The sequence below is a fragment of the Sus scrofa genome, chromosome 6 (genome assembly GCF_000003025.6).
Source record: "Sus scrofa isolate TJ Tabasco breed Duroc chromosome 6, Sscrofa11.1, whole genome shotgun sequence".
Taxonomy (NCBI): Eukaryota; Metazoa; Chordata; class Mammalia; order Artiodactyla; family Suidae; genus Sus; species Sus scrofa.
In genome coordinates this window covers 150970036-150988770 of record NC_010448.4, presented here as the reverse complement: position 1 = coordinate 150988770, position 18735 = coordinate 150970036, and the positions used below count along the sequence as shown (strand labels likewise).

The 18735-nt window shown below is 39.1% G+C and overlaps 1 protein-coding gene across 6 annotated transcripts in view; it reads left to right on the top strand.

The window, feature by feature from the left end:
• NFIA (nuclear factor I A) overlaps positions 1-18735 on the top strand; it is a 395772-nt gene that overhangs the window by 241003 nt on the left and 136034 nt on the right. The window lies entirely within an intron of this gene.

Genomic DNA, 18735 nt, shown 5'->3' with positions numbered 1-18735 from the left:
TGGCATCAGTACATTTGTTGAATGAATAAATCAAGCTGTAGACAAAATTTGGGGTTTATAATTAAAGCACCTCCCAAAAGACCCCTACATTGACCTTCTCCCTAATCCTTTTGATGTAGTTGGAACCTCAGAAATAGGCTCTTGAGTTTACTAATTTTGTCAAACGATTTACTGTATAATAGAGCGGAAGGCTGTTGGCTTCACCAGCTGTGTCCTGAAGGGTTCCATGTTCAGAGTAGCCACAAATCACGTCCCTCATGGTGGTGGTGGTCACGTGACACTGAAGCCCCTCACCGTGGATGTTAGTGAAAAAATGTTTGATTCGGTGCCCCTGACAGTTTACATCTGAAAAGAAAGTGCTTTTCTCCATGTGGGTTTCTGAGGGAGTAAATGGAAGTAAACACACACCCATATATGTAGACGGATGCATGCATGCACATAGGGCTCCCACCTGGCCTGTGACTGTCCCTAAAGCTGGGAAAATGTATAGCTTTCCTCCTGTCAGGGACAAGAGTGGAGCTAATGGAGTGCCCCCTTGGTAACTACAAAGCAGGAGGATTTCCATGCCTCCTGGCACTGGGTAGGTTCTCTTGGCTCTTACTTTTGGAAAAGTGATAGGTATTCAATAAAGTATCAGAATGATTAGAGGAAATAAAATTAGAGAGCTGGAGGAGCTGCCCTCCTTCAAAACACACAGTCGAGACAAAGGCAGTCATTGCAGTTCCTGGTTAGTTGGACAACATGTAGCCTGTTGTTGCCTGGTTTTGTTTCCTGTTTATTTTCAGAGTGTAGTTGGTTTGATGTTAGAATAGGGACTTGGGTCATTTTGGCCCTGTGCCTCTTTTTATTTCACCTGAATCCTTTGGCTAAGAGCAGAGAACAGGATGAATATTTATTTTCAAGCTTGATGTGTTATTTCATATTTCTGTAGAGTCTGTGGGCTTAAGGTACAATGATGCTGTCATGAACAAGCAAAATACTGTTTGTGGGATTCCTGGGAGTTAACAGTGAACGTATCTTCTCAGGAACAAAGAGAGATCAGAGAGGCTTGGCCAACATGTTCACATATACAAACAGACCATTCTGTCAGTATTTGAAATCAAGACTTCCAGAAAGACCAAAATGTATGTTTTATATTTATGGACAGTATATACGAGAGACATCCCCCCAAGCAAAACAAAACATATACGATTTCAAATATAACGAATTTTTAAAAGTCAAGTTCTAACTGTAATATTTGAAGTAGATACCTGGCTAAGAGTATGGGATAGAGGGCATGACTGAGGAGGAAGGGAAATTGCAAAAAAATTGTAAGTGTCAGTCCTTGGCTTATGAGAGTTTGCATTCTTGTTAAAGAGACAATCAGTTCAGTAGCAGGCAGCATAGTGTAGTAGCAGATACTAATGAGATTTGTAAGACAGTGTTTATGCATTAGAGCGTGTTTTTCACCAAGGGACCAAATGACCCCCTCCTTGAAGGGAGTTCAAAATGTATGAGGGTTGGAGTTCCCTGCAAGACCAGCAAGTTAAAAATCTGATGGTTCACTGCTGTGGTGCAGGTTCGCTCTCTGATCCAGGAATTTCCATGTGCTGCAGGTGCGGTCCAAAAAAAAAAAAGAACCTACGAGGACCTTTTTTGGTTGTCACAGGCGGGGATGTTGCTGGCAGTCAGTGGTAGAGGCCAGAAATGCTAAGTGCGCTACAGCCTACAGGATAGTTCTGGACATTGAAAGGAGTCCCTCTCACAGTGCTGATAAAGTCTAAGAAGAACCCACTGCTCTGACTTAGCTAAAGCCAGCTCTGAGAAGTACCAGGTCCACTCTGGGAGTGATTCAAAGGTTCTGTTCCCCCAAATCAAGAAAATGGCCTGCATCATAAAGGGCTTCACTGATCAAAGTCAGTAAAGAGAAACGTGTCCATCACTCTTCTTAAAAGGGTGAATTCTTTTAGCATTGATTTAAAGCTGTAAGGAATCAAGACCCTACCTTTAATGGTGCTTTCTGATGGCTCTCTGTCTGTATTGAAGTAAGAAGCTGAAGTGTGGAGGCCCTGGACTGTAGTTCATTTCAAAAGGTATTTCTATATTTGATGTTAATATTGCTTATTTTGTAGGCATCTTTATACCATTCAAAGTATTTTAATATTTCTTAAAGGTTTAAATAGTTTTCATCTGAAAAACAAATTTAGATTTCTAAATACCTGTTTCCTAGACCCTGCAGCTTACATTTAGTTTCCAGTAAGAAATTTTTTAGGGCTGCACTGTGGCATACGAAGATTCCCAGGCTAGGAGTCCAGTTGGAGCTGTAGCCACCAGCCTACACCAGAGCCACAGCAATGCTGGATCTGAGCTGCATCTGCAACCTACACCACAGCTCACAGCAACGTTAGATCCTTAACCCACTAAGCGAGGCCAGGGATCAAACCTGTGTCCTCATGGATGCTAGTCAGGTTCCTTAACAGCTGAGCCACGACAGAACTCCAAGTTACCAATAAGAATTTTTAGCAAACCAAATTCTTAAAAAAAAATAAGTGCACCATTTTAAATTTTCCCTTTCTCTAGATATTCCTATATAGTGTTTATTGAAAAATTGGATAAAACTTGGTCTGCTGAAAAAAATGACGCAGGGTCCATTTCTTGATGGAGTATCTATAAGTATCACCCCAAAAATATGAAACAAAAATGTGTATCCCCGTATCTAGAATAATGCTTGACACACACAGATGGTTAAATGTGCATTTATTGAATAGATCTGTATTTAAAAGTATTTTAGGTATTATAAATAATTGTATTTTTATAAATACTATGTATAACTATATTAATGAATATCAAATTCCTAAAATTTGCACTCAATTTTTTAAAGACAGTTTGGAGACTAAGTACTGTTTTGTCTCACTTTGGACAAACCTAAGAAATAGAGATTTGCTTTTATTGAGTTTTGTGTTACTTGCTTTAGAACATAATTTCATTTTCACTCAAAAATTCATTCCAATAAAATGACATCATCATTTTTATTTATGCATACAACTTTTATGTGGATACTGACATTATTTACTCTTCCATATGAAAAGAACAATCATTTCTACCTGTTTTATCTTTGAAAACTTTGCTGATTTGATATCTCAGATATAAAGAATGTATTTATTATTTATGACAATAGCTATCATCTTTTGAACACATTCTGTTTTCTAGGTTCTTGGCTAGGCATTTTAAGTGCATTCTCATTACTCTTAGCAACACATTTATGAGGTAGGTATAGCCATGAGTGCCATTTCACAGCTGAGTAAACTGGGGCTTAGGACATTTGGGATTCTCATTTCTATAATACTGTCCCTCCTACCTTGTGATATGTCAATAATACCTTGCAAATGTAATTTTTGAAGGACAAGATGAATGAACATGTTACTGTATTGATCCCTTTACAAAAGAAAAGACAAATACATTTCAGGTTCACCTTGGTTGGTATTCAGCCTAGAATGTTTTGCTTTTCTGATCACAAACAGCTAAAAACTATGAAACTGAGTATGTTTTGTAATTACTTATTTTAAGTTAGATATATAACTTATTTAAATGCACAAATAAGTCTGGAGAAGCTTGATAAGTGAGGCAGAAATAGCTCCTTTTGAGTGGACTTTCAAAGCAGTGGTAATAACTCGCTAAGAAGAATGGACCCTGGCAGGTTTGAATCCTTGGTTGCAAGCTGACAGTTGGAGGGAATGTTCTTAGCAACACTCACTTTAAGGGAAATTAGGTCAGGCTTCTGGAACATTTATCATGTATACCTGTCACCAGTCAGCCCCAGTCCTTAAAGTGAACTGAGATCACAGCAATGATCCCTCCTGCTCTGAGTTGCAAAGGACATTCTAAACCAATAGTTCTACAAATATGTGAGTTTGGCAGAAACTCCCATAAAACTGAAGCCAACGCCCATGTAGTTGCTGTGGGAATTGAATTCCTTAATACTCTGTTTATAGAATTTTGAAACGGCAAATGGATTCGGTCTGTTCTGAAAAACAATCTGTCCCATGGCTTGTTTGGAATAACATCTAGAGTTGCTATAGAAGGATGTAGGCAGACGACCCATGTCTGCTTTAGAAGTCAATTTCACCAGCCTCTGCTTGTCTCAGACTGCACAGCCAGGTGGGTTTTTGCCCAACTCAGGATATTATTTGCTAAAGGAAAGGCCACCTTCTACTTGAGCTAAAGAGATGCTCATTTGGTGCAGAAACTAGAGGAGTTAGCAAAATCCAGAACTAAAGGAGTTAGCAAAATCCAGAGCAGTGCAAGGGAAGATAGAGTGTATGGTAAAACCAAAACAACATAAATGAGTCATAACCCATGTCCTTTCAGTAATCATGTGGCATCATTCTGGTGGTTTCAGAGCCATGTCAGCAAGTATGGGGATCCCACACAGGAATTTGAGATTGTATCTGCATCTGTTTATGTGCATTTCAGCTCAATGAATATCAGTCATAAAGGGTCTTATGGATTGAAGTGACCATATTCACCACGCAGTCAAATCTCTCTCTCTACTAGGTTAAGTTACCATATCTTTTAAAGAAATTACTCATCTCTTTTTTTTCAGAAATTCTTGTTGTGTAAACAAACCTAAAGATATAACAAAAAAATCTGCTACTTTATATGTGAAAATGGTTGAAGAAAGAGGCGATATTATTAAATGTTTGTGTAGGAATCAACCTTTACGTCTCAGGAATATAATAAGGGGATAAGAATAAATAGTTCACTTCTGTGTTCCTTTGTCATACATCTAGAGGGTCCACTGCGTGCTAATCACTACAAATGGTGGAATTAAAAAGATGAGATGTAGTTCCCACTTTTATTGAACTCTCATGGTTATGTGTGTGTGTGTGTGTGTGTGCGCGTGCTCCTGTGTGTATCTCTGTGTCACAGATCCTTAAACAAAAAATAATGACACCCTGTGTGACATGCCCCAGTAGAGAGTCTTTTAAAATTTGGGAGAACTCAAAAACTTAAATTTTGTCTGTGAAAAGTAGCTTGTGAAACAAAGTTTTGTTTTAAACTATATTCTTAAGAAAGATGGGCCTGTTACATATAAAAGCCCAGAAGATTTGGGGGCTGAAAGGGAAGAGCGGGTTTGGAAGAAATCTACCAATGGTTTTTGCGGGAAGAATTAAAAAAAACAAAACAAAACAAAACAAAAAAAAAACCAGCCTTTCATTATCACACTCTATTAAGCCAGGACCAGGAAACAATTTCTAATCAGCACTCTGATCTGGGCAGAGATTGTGCAGCCTTTTGTACCAGGCCTCAGATCTGTGTTCTCCATTCACACATGCTCACTTCCAGCTGTTGTCATTGAAATCCCACATAATCTTTCAAGGTCAAAGGGCAGTCACCCATGGCTGCTGCAGTTAAAAGGTTATGCTGATTTCTGTTGTCAAATATTGGCCCTTTTCTCTTCCAATCACTCCCATTCTACTTTTTCTAACAAGAAAAATCCAGCCTAGAATTGTATTACATGACTTTAAAGTCTTAAAAGTGTTCCCCCATTGTGCTAACACGACATGGCCTGAACAGTCTAATTCCTTCTGTTATATTTCACAAAGAATTTTCTGCTACTTCTAAAATACTTTGTGTTTGTGCTAAGCCAGCAAACTTCAAAGTCTAGTGGCCTGCACGATTTGTGGCATGCCGTCGTATCTGCAGAAATGTATAATATAGATCCTATAATTTAATAAACCCTGTGAATTATGGCTTCAGTAACTGAGTAATTGCCGAGTAAGAATTGCACAAAGCAGGTGACTTTTAAAAAGATGACGCTCTTTGTGTGTTGTGGTTCTGAACCTTCACTGATTTGATGATGTGTTTGAAAAACTACATCTCCCTATTTGTAATTTTTTTTCTTTTTGTAGCCTTGGAAAAGTCATTGCAAGAGGTCTTTTAAAATACATTGCTTCGGCTCATCAGTGATTTTCTTTCCACGCTTGGCGAACTAAAATCAGTGTTGAGTGTCTTAAAATTAGCACATGGCCTTGGCCTTTTTTCCCTGTCATTGCATGGTTTAGCACTCAGGGAGTCTGTGTAAATGGTTTCACAGCCATGTGAATTAAACCTAAAAAGAAATAAGAGAATGATGGGCATTAAGGGTTTTTTGCTGTTTTACATCCATAAACCAGGGTAGCCCTCGGGTGATCCAGTTTCATGTCTGTTTCATTTAAGGTAACCTGTATCAGATATATTCAGGGAATACATTTCCTTATTTTTTTCTCTGGCATATGTAAGAGTTGATAAGCATAAACTGAAGCCATTACAAATAGTTTGATCCATTTGCAGATTAGCAGTTGTTACTATCCAAGTTTAGAGGAAACTTTGATTCAGAACATAAAAACAATTAAGGTTGCTTAAAAACCCCTTCTAGTTCAAAACCAGGTTAATTAAAAAATACTTTTAAGTTTATGGTGCATTAAAAATAATAACATTAATTTTAAAATAGTTATAAAATACTGATCTTATTATGCTAATTATACTGGAAGACTTTTTCTAACATGGAACGAAATTTTCTTTATTTAAAAAACGTTTTTTTTGTGATGCTTAAAAAAAATTCCCTAAAACAAGTGTTTCTCTATTCTTGTACAAAACTAATTTGTAATAGGGTCCACTTGCAAAATACCTGTTTCTTATTATAGGTTTAATAAATGTACGATTCTAAATGTTTAGGGACAATGGGGAAATTAATTCGCTGACATGGCAAATCAACGAAAGAAAGACTATTTAGCCTGAGGGAGAGAAAATTAGAGACCGAGGAACCATCTTCAAATATGTGAAAGGTAACAGATTGGAAGAGAGATGAGATTTATTCTCCTTGTTCCAGAGGATAAGTGAGATAGGGTTATAGGAAGACAAACATATTAACTGAATTTTTCAAGAAATCAAACCTCATTATTTTGTTAGTCTAATAAATGATTATTCCATTACTCAATGATCTTTAAAATCCTTTCATTTCCTATTCATTTTGTGATGTCGTACATCCAGTGTTTCTAAACATACAAATAAGTAAAAATCTTTTATCATTTTTTGATTTATATTAGGCACAGTTTTTTATTAAATGCTTACTTGTAGCTCAAACTCATAAACCTTCTCTATGTGAGGTTGAGCCATTAAATTTAATTTCATGAGATACTACTCTTCCCTTATTAACTGCAAGAATGGAAGAAAGATGTGATAAGGCCTGTGGGCTAGAGTAAATAATGAAGTGTCTGATATTATGTATGTTGGAATAAACTGTCATTTCCGATATAAAGAGGACTAAACAAACCTGTGTTCTAATCCTGCTTCTACCACCAGCTCTGTGATCGTAGACAAGTCACTTCACCTCTTTGAGCTAAAGCTTCCTTTTTTTGTAAAATGAGAATATTTTTAACTACAGAAGGGTTGCAGGAAGAATTAGAGCTACTATGTCTGAAGTGCTTAGCAGAGTGTCAAACACAGTAAATACTAGATAAATGAAGGCTATGCTTTTGATGAAAATTCATACTACCTAGTGTTGTTCTATGGATAAACTTTTCAGCTTAACTTTATAGCACCTGTTACCAGCTTGACCCATTTTCCTAACATAGATATTTTAAAGCAGATCGCAAGTGTAAAATGTGGATTATCCTTGAGCCTTACTTTAAAAGTGTTAATTAGCACAGATAGTTCCAATTCTACTTTCTCCTCAGCACACTGGTACCTACACCAAGTGGGGAAAATAGGAAAAACAGCAGAATAATGTATCAACAACAAACATTTGCCAAAATACACATGTTACCCATGTCAAATTATTTGGGGAATCATGAGTTCACTGATATTAAGGAACTCTTAGTGGCTTTAACATGTAAATGTCCCTTGTCACACTCCAAGGGTGGGTGTGATAGTGTCGTCTGAACTAGTTTTACTATGGACATCTTTATTATCTATATGTCTGTGTCTTTTTTTTTTTTTTTCCAATTCATTTGTGGTGGAGCATTTCTGTAGACTATTCTACATAACACGTTTTGGGAAGATGATAGGAACCTTCATACAGAGGATGGAACATATCATTATTTGGAGAAGAGCAAATGAGATGTCTCAGCTGCAACACAGAGAGTGTATTTTTGGGACCTCTTGGAACTACTACCTGAAATGCTGAGAAAGTGTGTAGGTCAGATATTAAAGGGCTTTAAATACCTGGCTAAGGAGTCTAAACTTAATTCTCAAAGAAGTCATGAAATACTGGAGTTCCCTGGTGGCTCAGCAGGTGAAGGATCTAGCATTGTCACTGCTGTGGGTTCGTTGCTGCTATAGTATGGGGTCAATCCCTGGCCCAGGGAGCTTTTTTTGGCACAGCCAAAAAAAAAAAAAAAAAAAAAATCATGATATACTGACGGCTTTATTATCAGAGCAACCATCTATGCACTCTTTGCCTGCTGTGCTAGTAGGTTAGAGAGAAGATACCTAGCAGGCATTCTAAATTTCTTTGCCTATGGAGCCCTTGTAGAACATTTAAATAAATGAAGTACAATAAAGAGTATTGGGGAGTGTGGTACATTTGGAAGCTCATGCTCTGTTTAAAAATCTTCATATGCAAAAAAAAAAAATAGTACTCTGCCAGCCAAGGACAGTGTGTTTGCAGACTGAAACTGACTCTTGGACTGCTAATTTGTGACACTTTCCATTCTAAAGGGAAAGACTGGCACTTATGTTGGTTAGAGTAAGTATGAGGCTGCTATAACAAAGACCAGAAAATTAAAGTGGTTAAAGTACATTAAAATCTATTTTTCTAACTGTTCCAGATGGAAGACTAAGTTGGCAGGGTGGTTCTATTCTACAGCATCATTCAGGGACCCAAGTTCCTCTGTCCTGCTGCTCTGCCATCCCATAGGCACTGTCTTTGTCTACAGACCAAAATTTTGGAATTTGGGCTTAACGGATCAATAGAAATATCCCCCAACCCCACCTGAAAAAAAACCTGTTTTCTAAGATATTCCAGAATAAGAGTATAGAAGTACCATGGGACTAGAGGTAAGCGAAAATCATTTACATTGTGCTTTAGAGGGCTGCTAAATCAGGGTATCTCACGTCCCTCGTCGGAATCAGTTTTTATTACACACCTAGAACAAGGGATCGAGCCGGGCGCTGTGGGCAGTGTCCCAGTCAAGAGACGCTGCTGGCTCTTGCCTGGCGTGTTGTAGGAATACTGTAGGAAGACAGGAAAACAAACCACTGTCACGTAAGGTAGAAAGAGGCTGTGACAGGAGGCAGGTCCAGCAGAAGTTCTACTCAGCAGTATTGACTGAGCACAGCTGATGAGTATGCACTGACTGTCAGGTCAGGCAAGAGGAAGGAGTCACTGCAGGGAGCTGAGTTCCCTCCTCTTAGGTGGCTCCTAAGCCAGTGGGCAGCTCCCTGAAGGAGAAATGAAAATTCGAGGAGCAGAGTTGATGAGGTGAACTTTCTTTAGGGGCACCAGCATGTGTGTTCTGAGAGAGCAGTGTCTTCCGGTTTTAGCCCAGGGCTGGCACGTCCCAGGCAATCCCAAGTCCTTGTGGAGCATAGACGGCTTGACAGGGAGGGAGCTCTTTTCCCTTTGAGTAGCCCAGACTCACAAGTATGCAAAAGCAAAAGCCCGGCCATTGACCTGTCTTTGACTAGTGATAGAACCACATTTACCACGGGAGAAGAGGCTGTAGATACAGTTGTCCCTTCCTGTCCACAGGATATTGGTTCCAGGACCCACGGGGATACCAGAACCCTCAGATGCTCAAGCTGCTGCTATAAAATGTAGTCATTCCTCAGTATCCACAGGTTCTGCATCCCCCTATAGAGAGCAGACGGGACATGCTTTCTGATGAAATGACCTGTGTATTGCAGTTTGCCTGCATCCATTATTAGCCCCATGAGATTTGACCATTTAGAGCTGAGAGCCCTTTGCTATTTCAACAGGATAAACAAAAATACCACCTCAGGTATCAGCTTTCCTCCTCAGGTACGTTAACTCTATTTCCTGGACTTGCAGACTTTCTCTCAAGGCCAGCCCTCCAGATGGTTTGTTCCCAGCTATGCCTTCCCTGACCTCTGAACAGTTCTGCAAGGTTACCTGCAAATCGAACCTCTTTTCCTTTAAGAGGTAGATAGATGTTCAGTCCCTTCATGAGATGAGATTTGGTTCCCATATAATGGCATTTTCCATAATAACTGCTGATATCATCAAGGTAAAGAGAGCTGCTTTTCCTAACCACCCATAAAAGAATTTAGCTTTTTACATTTCTGCCTCTCTGGAAAGCCTAATCTTTCCCCACTGTGGGTATGACTGATTCCAGGGTATTGAACTCTGTACTCTAATTGAGAATTCATTGAACAAGACTTCAGTGAATGAACTTTTTTTAGCCATTTTATCTAAAATGAAAAAGGACCTGCTCCTTATTTCAATCTCCTATACAATTGCTCCTGAGCAATAGTTCAGAATTGCAGTGAAAGTCAGATCAGGGCTCTGTGTGGCTTTTCACCTAAGACATACTTTTTTTTTTTCTCTTCATTTTTTAAAGCTGTTTTTGAAGTCTAGTTGATTTACAATGTTGTGATAATTTCTACTGTACAACAAAGTGATTCAATTATACATATACACACATTCCTTTTTTTTTAGATTCTTTTCCCATATAGATTATCACAGAATATTGGGTAGAGTTCCTTGTGTTATTCAGTAGGTCCCCAATACTTTGAAAAGTATGTGTTTTTTGCACTCATTTCTGAGATACCCTATTCAAAAATGTAAATCTTGGGACCTTTTGGGAATGTTTATTTTATTATTTTATTTATTTATTTATTTATTTATTTTTGTCTTTCTCTCGTTTTAGGGCCACACCCACGGCATGTGGAGGTTCCCAGGTAGGAGTCCAATCAGAGCTGTAGCCACCAGCCTGCGCCAGGGCCACAGCAATGCAGGATCCGAGCCACCTCTTCGACCTACACCACAGCTCACGGCAACGCCAGATCCTTAACCCACGGGGCGAGGCCAGGGATGGAACCTGCATCCTCCTGGATGCCAGTCAGGTTCCTTAACCACTGAGCCATGACGGGAACTCCCCTTTCAGGAATGTTTAATCAGCTTTCCATCTGAAGATCTTTCAATGCTACCAACTGAATTCGGAATTACGTACTTAAATTTGCTTTTTTATTGTCTTTTTCCATTTTTCTGTCATCTTGTAATAAAGTAGAGCACCCAGATTACTGTTATTTCCCTGAAAGTCCTCTTTGTGATTTGGTTTGTGTTAGCGAGAACGAAATAATAATCTACTCAGGTTCGCTTAGTAATTACGTTAGCTGTGTCATTTTTTCCCATCATTTCTTAAGTTTCGTTTCTCGTGGCTGTCTTCCTCTGGAGTTCATCAGTGGGTTTCCAAATAATTGGTGACGGAACAAAAAACCAGTTTCATAGTCACTTAAAGTTACGTGGAGTGTTTACACAGACCTTTCCTTGGAGATGTATTCTAAACATAGAGTAGCCAAGGCAATCTGATAATCTCATGATTCTGTGAAAGGGTGGTTACTTCAGGGTTTGTGAAATAATTCTACTCTTTACTTTTATTTTTCTGGTTATTGTACATTTGCATATATTCCATCTTTTAAATTACACACGTTTTACTAGAATAAGCTTGAGGAGGCAGGTTGCTAGAAGGACATGGAGGATCCAGTGGTTAATTTATAGTGATTTTTCAGGATGACAAAAGTCCTAGTTTAAGTGTGGGACTAGGCTTTTTTTGTCTAGCTTTTACATCCATTAAACAATGCTGCCTTTTATCTCTGTTTTTATTTGGTCTCTCGAAATATGAGCCATAATCACAATAGGACAACCCCAGATATTTCTCATCAGAGAATCTGATAGCATCTTCTCACCTGGAAGCTTTGTCTAAATGGTTTGCCCATTCTGTCCTTATCCTGCTTGGTTTGGAGGGACTATTTGGATGGTTCATTTTAATAATTTTCCGATGCACGTTGGCTTGGTTTTAGTGCAGATTACATTGCTAGAGATGAGAGAGAAAAAGAGACAGAAATAAGAAGTTCTCTCAGCGTTTTTATAAGAGAGGAAAGTAAATCTATGGAGCCCAATTTGAGCTGTGTTCATTCAGGGACACACAGTTTAGTGCATGCCAGGCTCCTCCGAGTTAGGACCTGGGGGCTGTACTGTATGGGGGTTGTATGCCAGTGGAAGAAGTTTGTACTGTACCCTGAACTCTCTGTGGGGCTCTTGAAGATTTCTGAAGGGGCAACGAGTTCTAAACACAGTGAATTTTTTTCAGATTCCCCAACACCTTGTTTTTTCCTACCTCAGGGCCTTTGAACATGCCAACCCCTCTGCCTTAAGAGCTCTTCCCCCTCCTTTTCCTGGCTGTCTCCTTAGTATCTTTCAGATGTCAGCTCCTAGGGGAGACCTCCCCTGACCACCTTTTCTAAAAAGCTTTTCCTATTTGTTTCCTTCATATTATTTATTCCCATTATACATTATTCCCAAACAATTCATTTATTTTACATTTTCAGCTGTGTCTAATTCTAGAGTGTAAATTCACGAAGGTAGGGACTGTATCTCAAACCCCTCACCCAATACCTGGCACACTGGAGGTTCCCAGTAAGTATCTGTTGAACAAATGAATGAATCATCAGCTTTGCCTGTCAGGGAGGCAGCTCTGGCTGCAAAGTGGAGAGTGGACTAGAGGAGAAGCTAAGGCTGATGATAGAGAACGTAGGAGGCTGTCCCATCATGCTGGTGAGAAGTGAGAAGAGCCAGGGCCACAGCCAGAAAGGAGAGATGGAGATATACATAGAGTGAAGAAACAGAAATACAGTCAGTGGGGAGTCATTGGATGTGGGTGTTTGTAAGAGGCGAGAGTCGGGGATGACACCAAACATAGACAATGAGATGAAACAGTGGATGGTTCATTGAAGCAGGGAACAGAGAGGAGTCAGGCCGGATTTTTGGAGAGAGGAAAAGGAGCTTCACTTTGGACATGTTCTGTCTGAGGATACCCGTGGGCCATTTGGATGGAACTATCTAATAAGCATTTTGATTTATGGGTTTGGAACCCAGGGCAGAGATCTTGGCAAAAGATAAAGAATTGAGAGTCATTGGCCTATAGATTGATTCATCCACTCATTCGACAAATATGCACTTACAAACTGCTTTGTCCCAGGTGTCAAGCACAGTGGTGAATGAAGCAAACATTATTCTAGTTTTCACAAATATCAAAGTCAAGCCTGGTAGCTGATGTTATGGAAATAAAGAAAATAGCATAGGAAATATATACATAGGGAGAGATGAGCTCAAGCACTGGAACGACAACTTTTAAGAGATGGACAAAAGAAAAGGATCAGTCAATGGGGTTCCCATCCTGGCTCAGAGGAAATGAATCTGACTGGCATCCACGAGGACTTGGGTTTGATCCCTGGCCCCGCTCAGTGGGTTAAGATCCAGCATTGCTGTGAGCTGTGGTGTAGGCCAGTGGCTATAGCTCCGATTGGGCCCCAGCCTGAGAACCTTCATATGCTTTGAGTGCGGCCCTAAAAAGACAAAAGATAAAAAAAGGGAAAGAGGAGTCCCCATCGTGGCTCAGTAGTTCACGAATCTGACTAGGAACCACGAGATTGTGGGTTTGATCCCTGGCCTTGTTCAGTGGGTTAAGGATCCGGTGTGGGGTGTGGCCATGAGCTGTGGTGTAGGTCACAGACATGGCTCGGATCCCTTGTTGCTGTGGCTCTGGTGTAGGCCGGCAGCTGCAGCTCTGATTCGACCCCTAGCCTGGGAACCTCCATATGCCACGAGTGTGGCCCTATAAAAGACAAAAAGACAAAAAAACAAAAAAAACAAAAAAAAAACAAAAAAAAAAAAAAAGGAAAAGAAAAGGAGCAGTCAGGAAGAGAGGATGATGGTTTGAATGGATGAACACTCGGGGTTCCCCTCCCAAGTCCTTACATTGAACTAAACTAAGTTTTCAGAATAGATTGGTTGCTTTTTCTGGCAGCAGGATCAAAGTACGTGTATTCATGTTCACTCTGTTCAAAATGCATGTAAAGTCGTCCTTAAAATAAGGCATTTCAGACTTTGGAACTAAAACAAGTATCAGCCCGTAAGCGAGTGACGCAGACAAAGATGAGCAAGAGCTGGAGATCAACCCAGATTTTCCCATTCAGTCTGAATCTCCTATTGTTTTATGGGTTTTAAGTCAAACTTACTGCACATTGTGGTTGGATTTCCTTTGTTATGGTCTGTGGGATAAATGTGATATTAACTTTGTCATGGTAGAAGGAGATACTGTGCTCTGTTTTGCCAAGACCTTGTTAGAGAATTTTTATGTATTTGTATGTTTGTTTGTTTGTTTTTGTCTTTTTAGGGCCACACCCACAGCATATGGAGGTTCCCAGGCTACAGTTCAAATTAGAGCTGTAGCCGCTGGCCTACACCACAGCCACAGCAATGCCAGATCCAAGCCGTGTCTGCAACCTACACCACAGCTCATGGCGATGCTGGATCCTTAACCCATTGAGCGGTGCCAACGACCAAACCCACATCGCCATGGGTGCTAGCCGGGTTTGTTATCACTGAACCACAACAGGAGCTCCCATGTATTTACTTTTACTTTTCGGTTCTTGTAACCCCAGGCAACACCTCAGGCGCTTACCAAGTAAAAGTCAACTAACTCCTTGGATGGGGGTTGTTTTAAGAAGTGAAATTTCTTATGGACTTCTTCAAATGAATTTTTGCCTTTTAAAAAACTGTGGCATACATACATGATTTTTTTTTCTTTTTTTTTTTTTTCCTACTGAAGCATAATTGGCATAGACATTATGTTACTTTTGGGTGTACAGCACAATGATTCAATTTCTGTATGTATTGGGAAATCATCACCACAGTAAGTCTAGTTAACATCCATCACCCCACGTGGTGCCATTTTATCTTAAAAAAGCAAGTGATATCCTCCTTAAACTTTTTCGAAAGGTTGAAGAAGAAGGAATACTCCCAAAGACATTCTATGATGCCACCATCACCCTAATTCCAAAACCAGACAAAGACAACACCAAAAAAGAAAACTATCGGCCAATATCTTTGATGAATATAGATGCAAAAATTCTCAACAAAATCTTAGCCAACCGAATCCAACAACATATCAAAAAAAATCATACACTATGACCAGGTAGGTAGGGTTCATACCAGGTTCACAAGGATGGTTCAACATACGCAATTCAGTCAACGGCATACACCACATTAACAAAAGTCAAAAATCATATGATCATCTCAATAGATGCAGAAAAAGCATTTGACAAAGTCCAACATCCATTCATGATCAAGACCCTCACCAAAGTGGGTACAGAGGGAACATTCCTGAACATAAAGCCATTTATGACAAACCCACAGCAAATATAATACTCAATGGAGAAAAAACCGAAAGTCTTCTCACTCAAATCTGGAACAAGACAGGGGTGCCCACTCTCATCACTGCTATTCAACATAGTTTTGGAAGTCCTAGCCACAGCAATTAGACAAACAAAAGAAATAAACGGCATCCATATAGGAAGAGAAGAGATGAAACTGTCACTGTATGCAGACGACATGATACTATACACAGAAAACCCTAAGGACTTAACCCAAAAACTACTTGAACTGATTAATAAATTCACCAATGCAGCAGGATATAAGATTAACATTCAGAAGTCAGTCTCATTTCTGTATACCAACAATGAGATATTAGAAAAGGAGTACAAAAATACCTTTTAAAATTGCACCTCACAAAATCAAATACCTCAGAATACACCTGACCAAGGAGGTAAAGGACTTATATGCCGAGAACTACAAAACTTTAATCAAAGAAATTAAAGAAGATGCAAAGAAATGGAAAGATATTCCATGTTCATGGATTGGAAAAATCAATATTGTAAAAATGGCCATACTACCCAAAGCAATCTACAGATTCAATGCAATCCCTATCAAATTACCCATGACATTTTTCACAGAACCAAAACAAACAATCCAAAAATTTAAATGGAACAGCAAAAGACCCAGAATCGCCAAAGCAATCCTGAGAAACAAAAACCAAGCAGGAGGCATAACTCTCCCAGACGTCAAGAAATATTACAAAGCCACAGTCATCAAAACAGCATGGTACTGGTATCAAAACAGACACAGACCAACAGCACAGAATAGAGAACCCGGAAATAAACCCTGACACCTATGGTCAATTAATCTTTGACAAGGGAGGCAAGAACATCAAATGGGAAAAAGAAAGTCTATTCAGCAAGCATTGCTGGGAAACCTGGACAGCTGCATGCAAAGCAAGGAAACTAGAACTCACCCTCACGCCATGCACAAAAATAAACTCCAAATGGCTGAAAGACTTAAATATAAGACAGGACACCATCAAACTCCTAGAAGAGAACACAGGCCAAACACTCTCTGACATCAACATCATGAATATTTTCTCAGGTCAGTCTCCCAAAGCAATAGAAATAAGAACAAAAATAAACTCATGGGACCTCATCAAACTGAAAAGCTTTTGCACGGCAAAGGAAACCCCAAAGAAAACAAAAAGACAACTTACAGAATGGGAGAAAACAGTTTCAAATGATGCAACGGACAAGGGCTTAATCTCCAGAATATATAAGCAACTTATATAACCCAACAGCAAAAAAGCCAACAACCCAATGGAAAAATGGGCAAAAGACCTGGATAGACTGTTCTCCAAGGAAGATATACAGATGGCCAGCAAACACATGAAAAAATGCTCAACATCCCTGATTATGAGAGAAATGCAAATCAAAACTACCACGAGATACCACCTCTCACCAGTCAGAATGCCCCTCATTAATAAGTCCACCAATAACAAGGGCTGGAGGGGGTGTGGAGAAAAGGGAACCCCCCTGCACTGTTGGTGGGAATGGTTTAAACTGGTGCAGCCACTATGGAGAACGGTTTGGAGATACCTTAGAAATCTATACATGGAACTTCCATATGACCCCGCAATCCCACTCTTGGGCATCTATCCGGACAAAACTCTCCTTAAAGGAGACACATGCACTCGCATGTTCATTGCAATAGCCAGGACATGGAAACAACCCAAATGTCCATCAACAGAGGATTGAATTAGGAAGATGTGGTATAGATACACAATGGAATACTACTCAGCCAGAAAAAAGAATGACATAGTGCCATTTGCGGCAACATGGATGGAACTAGAGACTCTCATACTCAGTGAAATGAGTCAGAAAGACAAAGACAAATACCATATGCTATCACCTATAACTGGAGTCTAATATCCAGCACAAATGAACCTCTCCACAGAAAAGAAAATCATGGACTTGGAGAAGAGACTTGTGGCTGCCTGATGGGAGGGGGAGGGAGTGGGAGGGATCGGGAGGTTGGGGTTATCAGACACAACTTAGAATAGATTTACAAGGAGATCCTGCTGAGTAGCACTGAGAACTATGTCTAGATACTCATATTGCAACAGAACAAAGGGTGGGGAAAAAAATGTATACATGTAAGGATAACTTGATCCCCATGCTATACAGGGGGAAAAAAAGAAAGAAAAAAAGCAAGTTATGATTATTGCATATTCTAAAAATTAGAGCTGTTTTATCTGAAATACCATAGAATGTATGTTTGATATTAAAATTAACTGAAAATTGTCTTTTAATTCTCAACCTAAAATTTTTTCTTTTGCAAAAGTCCAAAGTAACCAAAGAGAAAGAATACTCTGTAGTGCCATTTATAATTCTCCAAAACGTAATGACTTTTTGCATGTGTTTACGTACCTGATATTTAGCAAATTTATTGGTGCATAATATATGCTGTAGGTAAACTTGCTTCCCCTCAGTAAGTGGGAAAAATCTAGCTTTTGTCAATAACATAAATCTTATTTATAGATTGTTTGTTGTATATTCAGATTAGTCCATTTTCTTTGCCTTTCGTAAGGATATGTTTTTTTATTTCAAAAAAGAGTTATTTTTTTCAAAAAATCCCTTAAGCCAACAACATCTCCTTTGACCCTAATTTTAAAGCAGGTGATTACACCAGCTCTACAGGCATATCTCTCAACTAGATTCTCTCTGTAAGACTCAGAATCAGAACGTTTTAGAGGCAGAGAGGGAAGCAATATTCATAAATTATGTATTCCTTGCCATTTATAAATATGTTGAGTGTCCCATAAAAATAAATAAGCAGTTGATGAGAGATATAATAGCAGATATCCTAAAGGAAATTAATTTTATCCGGCAAAAATTAAGCAGATATAGATTTCAAAGATTAAGTCATTTTGAACCATTTATTATCTTTTCTCAAAAAAAAAAAAAAGAATAATAAGACTCAACCCACCCATCCACAAAAACCTCTTGTCTCAAAACAAATCTGAATTTTTACTTGCGCTCATAAGAATTTGTTCTTAGGTTTCAAGGATTGGGGCTTGTCTTTTGCCCTCTGGCTTTTTAAAGATTCACTGCCTGGTGCCTGTAGAAATGAGAGGGAACATGTTTCAGTCTTGTTTGGTTTGAGTGAATGGATAGCTAATCCCAATCAGATGTTTCTTTAGAGACCAGTGTTTAAAAACTGTTATGGAATTTAGCTATCTTAGCTGATTCTGAGGTAGGCTGTTTTCATCCAGTTGTGAAGGTCTCAGAGGGCAGCCAAGGTAACCATTTATTTTAAATCATCTTTTGTTTCAGATTTCCTGTTGAACTTTTTTTTTTTTTAACCATTTC